The sequence below is a fragment of the Morus notabilis genome, unplaced genomic scaffold, assembly GCF_000414095.1.
Source record: "Morus notabilis unplaced genomic scaffold, ASM41409v2 Scaffold14, whole genome shotgun sequence".
NCBI lineage: Eukaryota > Viridiplantae > Streptophyta > Magnoliopsida > Rosales > Moraceae > Morus > Morus notabilis.
Genome location: NW_010365103.1, coordinates 258,271 through 268,148, shown reverse-complemented (window position 1 = coordinate 268,148; position 9,878 = coordinate 258,271).

The window sequence follows — 9,878 nt, the reverse complement described above, 5'->3', positions numbered from 1 at the left end:
GGCTTAAACTAAATTTTATGAAGCTCTGGAACTATTATAGTAGAATTAATTCTTCAGTGAAAGTGGATATAGTCAAATTAATTTCTTCAATAAAAATGGGTAAGCTCAAGGCTGGTTCTATTAATGGCACACATTTTTTCACTTGAACACCTCTCTTTTAAACACGACCATTTAATACTCATTCACACCTTTATTAATTTGAAAACTAACCCTAACAATAACTTTAAAATTATATTTTTTTCCAATACTTCAAATATTTTTTTTCTTTAATTTTATCTCCACGTACAATGTCGACATCATCTTTAAAGGTTTCTATTTTCTTTCGTTCATGTAAAGCAGAATAAAGATGACTAAGCAAATTATCCCGAACGTCTTTACCGCTAAAACTTAGAAGGACATCAAAAGATTTGGAGGTGGAAATGGCAGGAGCGGCACCCTGGCCGGCAGCCATATTCATCTCCCAGAAAAACTACTAATCATAACGATACACATACATACATACACACACACACACACTCACACACACACATATATATATAAATATATATATATATATGTATATATACTCTTCACTACATATTATATGTGCAGAATGAACAAAAAATCAAGAGATGACATAGATTGATACAAAATTAGTACAAGTACTATAGGGTGGAAACGCGCAAATAAGATAAACTCTTTAAGTTGGAATATATAAACCGTAAATAAGGCTTTAAGTTGGAATATATAAACTCTTTCTCAAATGGCGCGAAGTTTCCATGTGAGTGATTCCGTTTATTTAAGGCACCACAATTATTTATCAAAAAATGCAGTACGATCCAGGATTCGTTCATGCATGGACTTATTCAAAACAATGTCGTCTTCTATAGAAGTCAATGTCGTCTTCTATGGAACCACTGTTATTTGTTAATAAATTATGCAATAAATTCAAGATCCACTTCCTGCACCAAGTAAGAAGTCAATATTGTCACCTTACCGAACCATGTGCATCGATCTGTACATCTACGATTTTGGCTTTTTATGCATATAAAATGTGTATTTGGTATCTCAGGAATATTAATTATCGCTAAAATGTGATAGGAAATTGTCACAGAACTTTCAGTATACAGCGATAACATAAGTTACATACCCCAAGACCTAGTTTAGCTCTCCAATTCAAATTTTTAATTCCAATTTCTAAGGTAAAATGCTCCAATTCAAACTTTTTTTTGTTAGAGTAAAAAGCTCTCACAAAAAGTCTCATCTCGGCTAGAATTAAAAACTCGAATCGGAGAACTAAACGAGGCCTAAGTCTTTAGCTTAATTGATTTCACCGATTCGAGTTTTCAAATCTAGGTTTCTACAGTTAAAAGCTCTCAAAAAATGTCACATCTAACTTTTTCTACTACAGTTAAAAGCTCTAAGAAAATGTCACATCTCAGCTAAACTTGAAAACTCAAATCCGCGAAGTGAACGACGTCATAAATTAAAATTTTTATTACAGTGTTTTTTCTCAGATAAATTTTCATCTTAAATTCTCACCTCGAACTCATGAAACTAACGGGGCCATAAATTACTTTCATGGACCAAAGTATTCAATATCCAAAAATTTGGGGCTAAGAACTAAATTTTATGAAGCTTACTTTCAAGGACCAAAGTATTCAATCCCAAACTTCGGGCCTTAAACAAAATTTTATGAAGCTCTGGAACTATTATAGTAGAATTAATTCTTCAGTGAAAGTGGGTATAGTCAAATTAATTTCTTCAATAAAAATGGGTAAATTCAAGGCCGGTTCTATTAATGGCACGCGTTTTTTGACTTGAACACCTCTTTTTTAAACACGACCATTTAATACTCATTCACACCTTTATTAATTTGAAAACTAACCCTAACAATAACTTTAAAATTATAATTTTTTCCACCACTTCAAATATTTTTTTTACAACCAACATTGCATTTTTGTTTACTACACACACAAAAACAATGCAATTCTAATTGGCCTGAGGAGGCGTTCATGGTGGGTTTAGGCGGGTTTCTTTAAAATAAAAAAAAAATACAAAAATAAACTGTTAATCAAATTAAAAATAATTTTTTTTTAGCGGTTTGACATTTTTGACAAAAATCAAATCAAACCAAATCATTAATAAATAGTTTGGGAGGTTTGAGCTTAAGACTAAAAAGTTTCAGTAATTCAGAAAAATTATAAAACCGTTAATCCATAAAAATAAAAGTAAGCTCGAAGTGTACATTATAATTCAAAGAATCATAAATGTATAAAAGTTCACCATTCAAAGTTTAATACAAACCAAAAAAATGTGGGAGGGTATATTTTATAGTTGTAGAAACTCCATTATGACCAATTAAAATTAAAATAAACAATGTATTAAAAACAAATACTTATATATGTATATTTTTGAACGGGTTATTGAACGGTTTGTGGGATCCATTAAACCAAATGCTGCAGAGAAGGCATTTATTCATGCTTTACCAAACACCTCAACACTGCAATACTTCAGTGAGAAATGTTAGGGCTACTATTTTTGCTATTGTCTGTATTTATTGTTTAACACATGGATACTATTAACATGATATATTATTATTTAAATAAAAATGAGATAGTGGAGTTTACGTGTCAAATAATAAATGCAGTGAGTGATAAAAAGAGTGCAACTAGCATTTCTCTACCTTAGTAGTTATAATACCTGTAGAAATCGGTTTTTTTTTTTTTTAAGAAGAAAGCTTCAGAATTTAATCCCCCAAAATGCTGGATTTCTGATATAAATTTTTGTTAATAAAAATCAACATTTAATTAGTTCAAACACCTCTGACTGGACTTTCCATTGTTCTAGCTTGCTTGGATATATTTACTAGGTTCTAAGAGTATTTTCCGTTTTCGGGAATTGTGTGAAGTCCAAGATTTTCGGGCTTTCTGATGCAACAGATATTACGAGATTTCGTGTTCAATCTCTACAAAATAATTCACGAAGAAAAAAAAAAGCTCATCATCAAAGAACATATATATACCGGTATTACTAGTACTAGTGATCTCATTTAATTAACATCGTTGTGGGAAATCTCCAAGCAATTTTAATCAATGACGACGTTAACATATACACAATATGGTATTGTGAGTATTGTTGTAGAGGTCAGATTTTACAGTTAAATTTATTTAGAGAGTCAATAACCGTTTCTAAGTGACAATTGCTCGCAAAAATTCTGTAAATGTATGGTGTTAAGTTTTAATAGTAAAAATAGTGAGAAAGATTGTAGTCTCCATAGGGATTGTAATATAATTTTTACTAAGTATTGTACTTATTATAATTTTAACTTTATTTAGGAAATAAAATAAAAATTGTAAGGATTAAATAAAAATAAAAAAAACTAAGAATTTAAATCAAACTCAAGATTGCAATTCTCAGGAGAAAATAATTAATATATGTACATTCTAAATGTTCGATTTTACATAGCCGTCAACTATGCCTTTTGAATATCAATTTATTACTAATTAATTTTCATAGTTTATAAGCTAAGAACCTAAATTTATTTCAACTTTCTCTCCTGAGTGCCGAGTGAATAAAATTTATAAATTCCTATTCAAATAATCCTTTTTAAAAGTAAGAAAATAAGAATTTATTATGCTATGTGGTTGTTTTCAAAAAGTCTTCAAAGAGATTATAGGCCTCCTAAACTCTACAAAATCTTAGATTGTGTATTTTCAGGACAAATCTAAAATTCTCTCCCACAAGTGTTGGATTTTAAATACCTGATCATTCAATCAATGACCCGTCAATTGAAAGCATTAAGAATCAATAAACCATGAAAAGCCTCATATATAATATAAATTAAAACTTAAAACATTGTATCAAGCGTCGACAACATCTCTCCTCTAGATAAAATAAAATTAGTTCATCATGAAAATAAAGAAAAGAAAATCATGTTTCTAAAATAATGAAAGAGAGAAAAAGAAAACTCGTTTGAAAGAGAATTAAGTGAGTCTATCTCCGGAATTAGTCATCTTCCTCTTTGTACTGGAATTCTCTTCCTCTTTCTCCTTCAAAGAACTCTCAAGAATCTGTAGCAAAAGTGTTATCCTAAAAGCATCGAATATAATAAATGATATTATTATTTATTTAATAAAAGAGAAATTTTATTATTTTATGTACATGTATTTTGTATATTTAATAATATCATTGAAAATTTAACGATTATTTATGTGACCTTAAATATTGTATATAAGTGTTATATACTAGAGGATAATATTTAAGGATAATAATTGAAATGAGTCCATAATGAAGTTAATTAAAGTTTAGAATATTTAATTAAAATATTATTAATACATGTTATTCCAATTAAGAATGTAACGAGCTTATCTGCATCATTGACATGGAGAGATATAGAATGAGTGTATTATACATATTGAGATTATATACAACTGAGACAAGACATAATATGAACTTCTGACAAGATATGAAATGAGTGTATTATGCAAAGTTATGTTTATAATATTTATGTGACATGATTATAATCGCATGTTTACCCAAATAAGAGGCTAAGTTAATAAAGACAAGATAAGTGTTGTACCGTCCTCCGGCCCATGAGGATATAGATGAGAGGAATTTCCTCTGGCTCATGGGGATGAGAGGGTTATGAAAATTTTTATGGCCTTGAGGTAGTTGGACTAAATATTTGGATCGCTTTCCACTTTCCGTGGTCTTGCGCATATGTGTACGTGCACAGGGCCTAAAGAAGAATAATTGGAGTTTCATAATAAAGCATAAATAGACATGCATTTTCTATTATGTTGTTACGTTTGAAAAATATTTTGTAAGGATATTTATACTTACTGAGTTTTAGTTCACTAAGTTGTTCATGTTATAGGTATAATAAGTTAAATCCCACACCTTAGATTTTCAATGGATTGGCTAGTCAATGCAGGGTGATGGGGGCAAACTTATTAGATACCACTATGCAATATTTTTCACATTAAGATTATTTTTCACACTTCGATTTATGTTAAATTTTGATAGTTTAAAGTTTAAGTTATTTATTCAGATTATAAATGTCTAATTCAGAAATATGTAACTATTTTTAAAAGTTAAGTTGTTTACAGAGGGGAATTAAAAAGTGACATGAATTGAGGTTAGTAACCTCAAGTTTATTACTTATAATATTTATTTTAAAATGATTAAAGCTGTGAATTTAAATAACTATTGATTTGTAAAAATATTGATGTAATTGTTGTAGATCTACAAGTATGGTCACTCAGGTAATTAAGTCACATCTAAAGAATAGTCTAGTTAGTATACTTTTATATGATAAAGAAAAGTATGTTCCAACTTAATGTTTTCAGAAAACCTTTTTTTCCTATTCAAGTCTGTGACGAGCCTTACTTTTGGTCATCATTATTACGTTCATATATAACTCACTTTTTAACTTCTATCCTTCCTGAACTATAAACTCCTAACATTTAGGCTCACTTTTTTTTTCTTTTCCTTCAATAGTAAAATGGACAATATATACTTTGTCAAAATATTACTTTTAAAATCAGTTTCTAGACATGGTCATACATTCAATCTATTCTACACATACCGTCATCATTCATAAGTCATTATCATAGTAACCTTTCTGGATACTTCAGCATACCATGTATTTTCACAAACTTTACATTCATTACATAACTTACATAATCTTACATCCAAAATTACTATTTACTTTATACACATAATGCAGCATTCTCAATCTCGCAGTGTGTCCATCACCCACTTGCCCACACTCTACCGCTACATCCTCTCTACACGCCCAACAACAAGTTTCAGGGAGCTGGTGCCTTACCCGAGCTTCCTACAACACGAACAAACTTAATGAGCTTTCGTTCAGCAAGTAAAAGTAGGCCATCATAAATGCAAACAATAATGCACACCCATATATGCATCCATTATTGGAAAATACAACATCGAGTGTGCAACAAAATTTTAAAATAATAAATCAATGCCAAAGCAAACCAAGAACATGTTTATGATGCTATATAACATAAATACTAAATATCTAAATCATACCTTTAGAGATTTAGGAAATAGCACATTTGATAGATCAAAGTGTTCCAAACAGCAACTGGAAGAGCCTCGACCAACTGGTCTTCTTTGCTCTTCTCATTTCTATGATCGGAGTTCAGGTGGGCACTCATCGTTCAATCTCCTCTTGGCATTCTTGAACTCCTTCCAACCATAAGAGAGCTAGAGAAAAAATCATTCTTGAGAATTAAATGATTTTTCCTCTCAGGAATCTTTTACCAATAGCCCCAAAACGTCACTCAAGTGATTTAATGAATAATGTGACTGACTGGGCTATTTATAGTGTTTAGGGAGTCATATACCCGTAATAATTAGGTTTCTCAAAATTTATCTCGCTTACTGAGTCAGTTTCACCACGTCAGCATGTGTTATGCGTTACAACCGATTCACCAGTGACAGAGACGTTATAACTCATCGGTCGACATGTCCTTCCTGAACTGGTCGACCGGACCGGTCGACCTGTCTAAACTAGGGAAACTTGTTTTCCTAGTTTTTTAACACAGGAAACTTGCACGAAGCCTCAGTTTTGATTCAAGTAACCAAATAGAGAAGTTGCCTGATCAAAACATTCATATAATAGTCTTCCCATATTAAGTAACTCTCAAAACAATAATTCAACCAATTTATTTAGAATTAATTTAACAATTAATCCACTTGATAAATTACTCATGAATTAAACAAGCCGAAACGTTAATTCAACTAATTTATCTAGCATTAATTCATCAATTAATTCACCCGATAAATTACTCATGAATTAATTAACCGATCTCATATTAACTTTGAACCTATTTTACGGAAATAACACAAGTTACAAATATTTAAGAAATATGCCGTATTGTTACATGACATTGTGTGAGCTAGCGAAGGGACCCGATGGACATATATAAATCAAGCACCTCTAATCACAGCGCTACTTGTAAACCAACAAGTCTATCTCATGACTATAAAACTCTACCGCTACTCCACTAAAAGCCTAGATCTGCTCTCTTGATTTATAGAGCACATTTACAGAGCTCTGAGTAGCTCTCGTCCATGACTCAATATATAAGTGTGTCATCCCTATAGAATATCGATAATCAATTTAAGGTCAAGTTCCATTTACCTTCCCGATTACATTTATCTTATATTCTATTACCACTCCATCGGAAAATCACTATTTGTACCATTACAAATAGTAAACCTTTAGATAACACATAGTAGTCTAATGGACGAGCGCTCATATTTTACAATCCACAGATAATGCATAACAGGATATCATTGACTCTTTATAGGAGTTATGGATTCCATTATCTATGAATAATGAATCTACGTATACATGAGCCAAACCCCTAATGTATCGGTAAGCATACATATTCATAATGTCAGGATGTCTCCTTTTGGTACATCAAATGATACAAGTCAAGTATACGGGTTCATTATCCATCTTACGATTAAGATGACCACATATAATTCGTCAAAAGTGAATTGTTTTATGCAAAAGGAATTATTAATTAAAACAATTCAACTTTGGTCTGACCCAATATAGATTTCACCACTATAAACTATATCAATGTCTCTACCCATGGAGACCCACCTCCAATGACCAAGACTAGCCGTCTCTGTTAGGTAGTATACAACATAATAATCTTAACCTGAATAAAGCAGACAACTTTATTCCCTCAATTGTGGATCATATGATTTAGACTATCATCTTTAGATTTTTGTCTTCCGCATGTTCTTCTCACTACATGCATGACCTAAAGATTTAGAATGACACTCTCAGACTTTCAGTTTGCTTATCATACATTCAACTAATATGAACATAAAGAGGATAATACATGAATATATGAAATAAATAAATGTTTATTAATAGTCAAAATATCTCAAAGAATATTGTTACATTGATTCCTAAGGGCATAAACGCTAACAATCTTCCACTTGCACTTAAGTGAGTAAATGTGACATGCTACGTGTCCCCATAGCCTCTACATGCTTCTCAAAGGCTTTAGCTGGCGGGGCCTTCGTGAACGAGTTAGCCATATTGTCCTCCGACACGATCTTGCATATTTCCACATGCTCTTCTTCAACAAAGCTCCTTATCACGTGATACTTCATGTCTATGTGCTTACTTATTTTCTGATATATTAGTTCTTTGGTGTTAGCTCTTGCCACACTATTATCACAGTACAGTCTCAATGGCTTATCCACATCGGGAACTACTTCGAGATCCATCAGAAATTTGTGGAGCCACTCTGCTTCTTTTGAAGCATCACTAGCTGCCACATACTTAGCTTCCATCGTTGAGTCAGCAGTGAGAGTGTGCGTCACACGCTGTCAAATGACAAAACCACCTCCCAGAGTAAAGACAGAACCTGAATTCGATGTCCTAGAATCCAAAGAGGATTGATAATCTTAGTCTGTATATCCTAGAGGTGTCAAATCCTCCCCAAAATATACAAGCATATAATTTCTAGTCCTCCGAAGATACTTAAATATATGCTTGACCGCTACCCAGTGGTTAGGTCCTATATTCGACTGATATCGACTTATAATCCCGACCGCAAGGCAAATGTCCGGTCGAGTGCAAAGCATGTCATACATGAGGCTCCCAACTGCTGAAGCATAAGGTACCGTTGCCATGTATTCTCTTTCCTCATATGTCTTGGGACAATCACTGTTCGGAAGAGTAATCCCAGACCTAGATGGTTGCCCACCTTTCTTGGAATTCTTCATTTCATATTTCTCAATAATTTTATCTATGTATGAAGCCTGAGAGGAGCTATCATTTGTTCTTTTGATCTCTAAAGATCTGAAAGCCAAGAACAAAATTAGCTTCTCATATGTCCTTCATATCAAATTGTTTGGTAAGCCAAACTATGACTATTGACAAAGCCCCTACATCATTGTCAATGAGTAGAATGTCATCAACATATAATAGTAGAAAACCCACTTTCACATCTTGAATATGCTTATAAACACAAGGTTCATCCATATTCTGTTGGAATCCAAAAGTCTTGACCACTTGGTCATATCTTTTGTTCCAAGAACTGGAAGCTTGCTTTAATCCACAAATAGATTTTAGCAACTTGCAAACTTTCCCATCTTGACCTTTAGCTCCAAAGCCTTCTGGTTGTACCATATAGATACTTTTCTCAAGATGTCGGTTCAAGAACGCCGTCTTGACATCCATTTACCAGATCTCATAGTCGAGAGCGGCCATAATGGAAAAGAGAATGTGGATGGACTTAACCATGGCTATAGGCGAAAAGGTTTTCTCGTAGTCGATTCCCTCCTTTTACGTTTATCCCTTAGCTACCAGTCTAGCCTTATAGGTTTGGACCTTTTCTTTTACATTTCCCTTTCTCTTGTAGACCTATTTACACCTAATGGGCTTAATCCCATCAGGAAGATTTACAAGTTGCCAAACTTGATTAAAATCTATAGATTTCATCTCAGTTTTCATAGCTCATGTCCAGAGGTTTGCATCAACATCCTTCATAGCTTCTTTGTAAGTATTAAGATCTTTGTCATGTTCCAAAGATTTTGCCAAAAAGGTCTTCCCATTGGCCATGAATCTCTCAGGTTCATGTCTGATCCTCCTACTACACCGAAACCCCTTAGGTTGTTCTTAGGTTTCCTTTTCTACCCTGATTCGATCGGTTTCCAAAGGAACTGTCAGTATGACCAAGTTACTTGACATTTCCTCAAGCACCACTTTGCTACGAGCCTTAAAGTCATTCCTATAACTTTCCTCAAGACATGTTGCATTCGTTGAAACCACGACTTTATTTTCCTTGGCGTTGTAGAAATAACCCCCTTTCGTCCTTCTCGGATAACCTACAAAAATG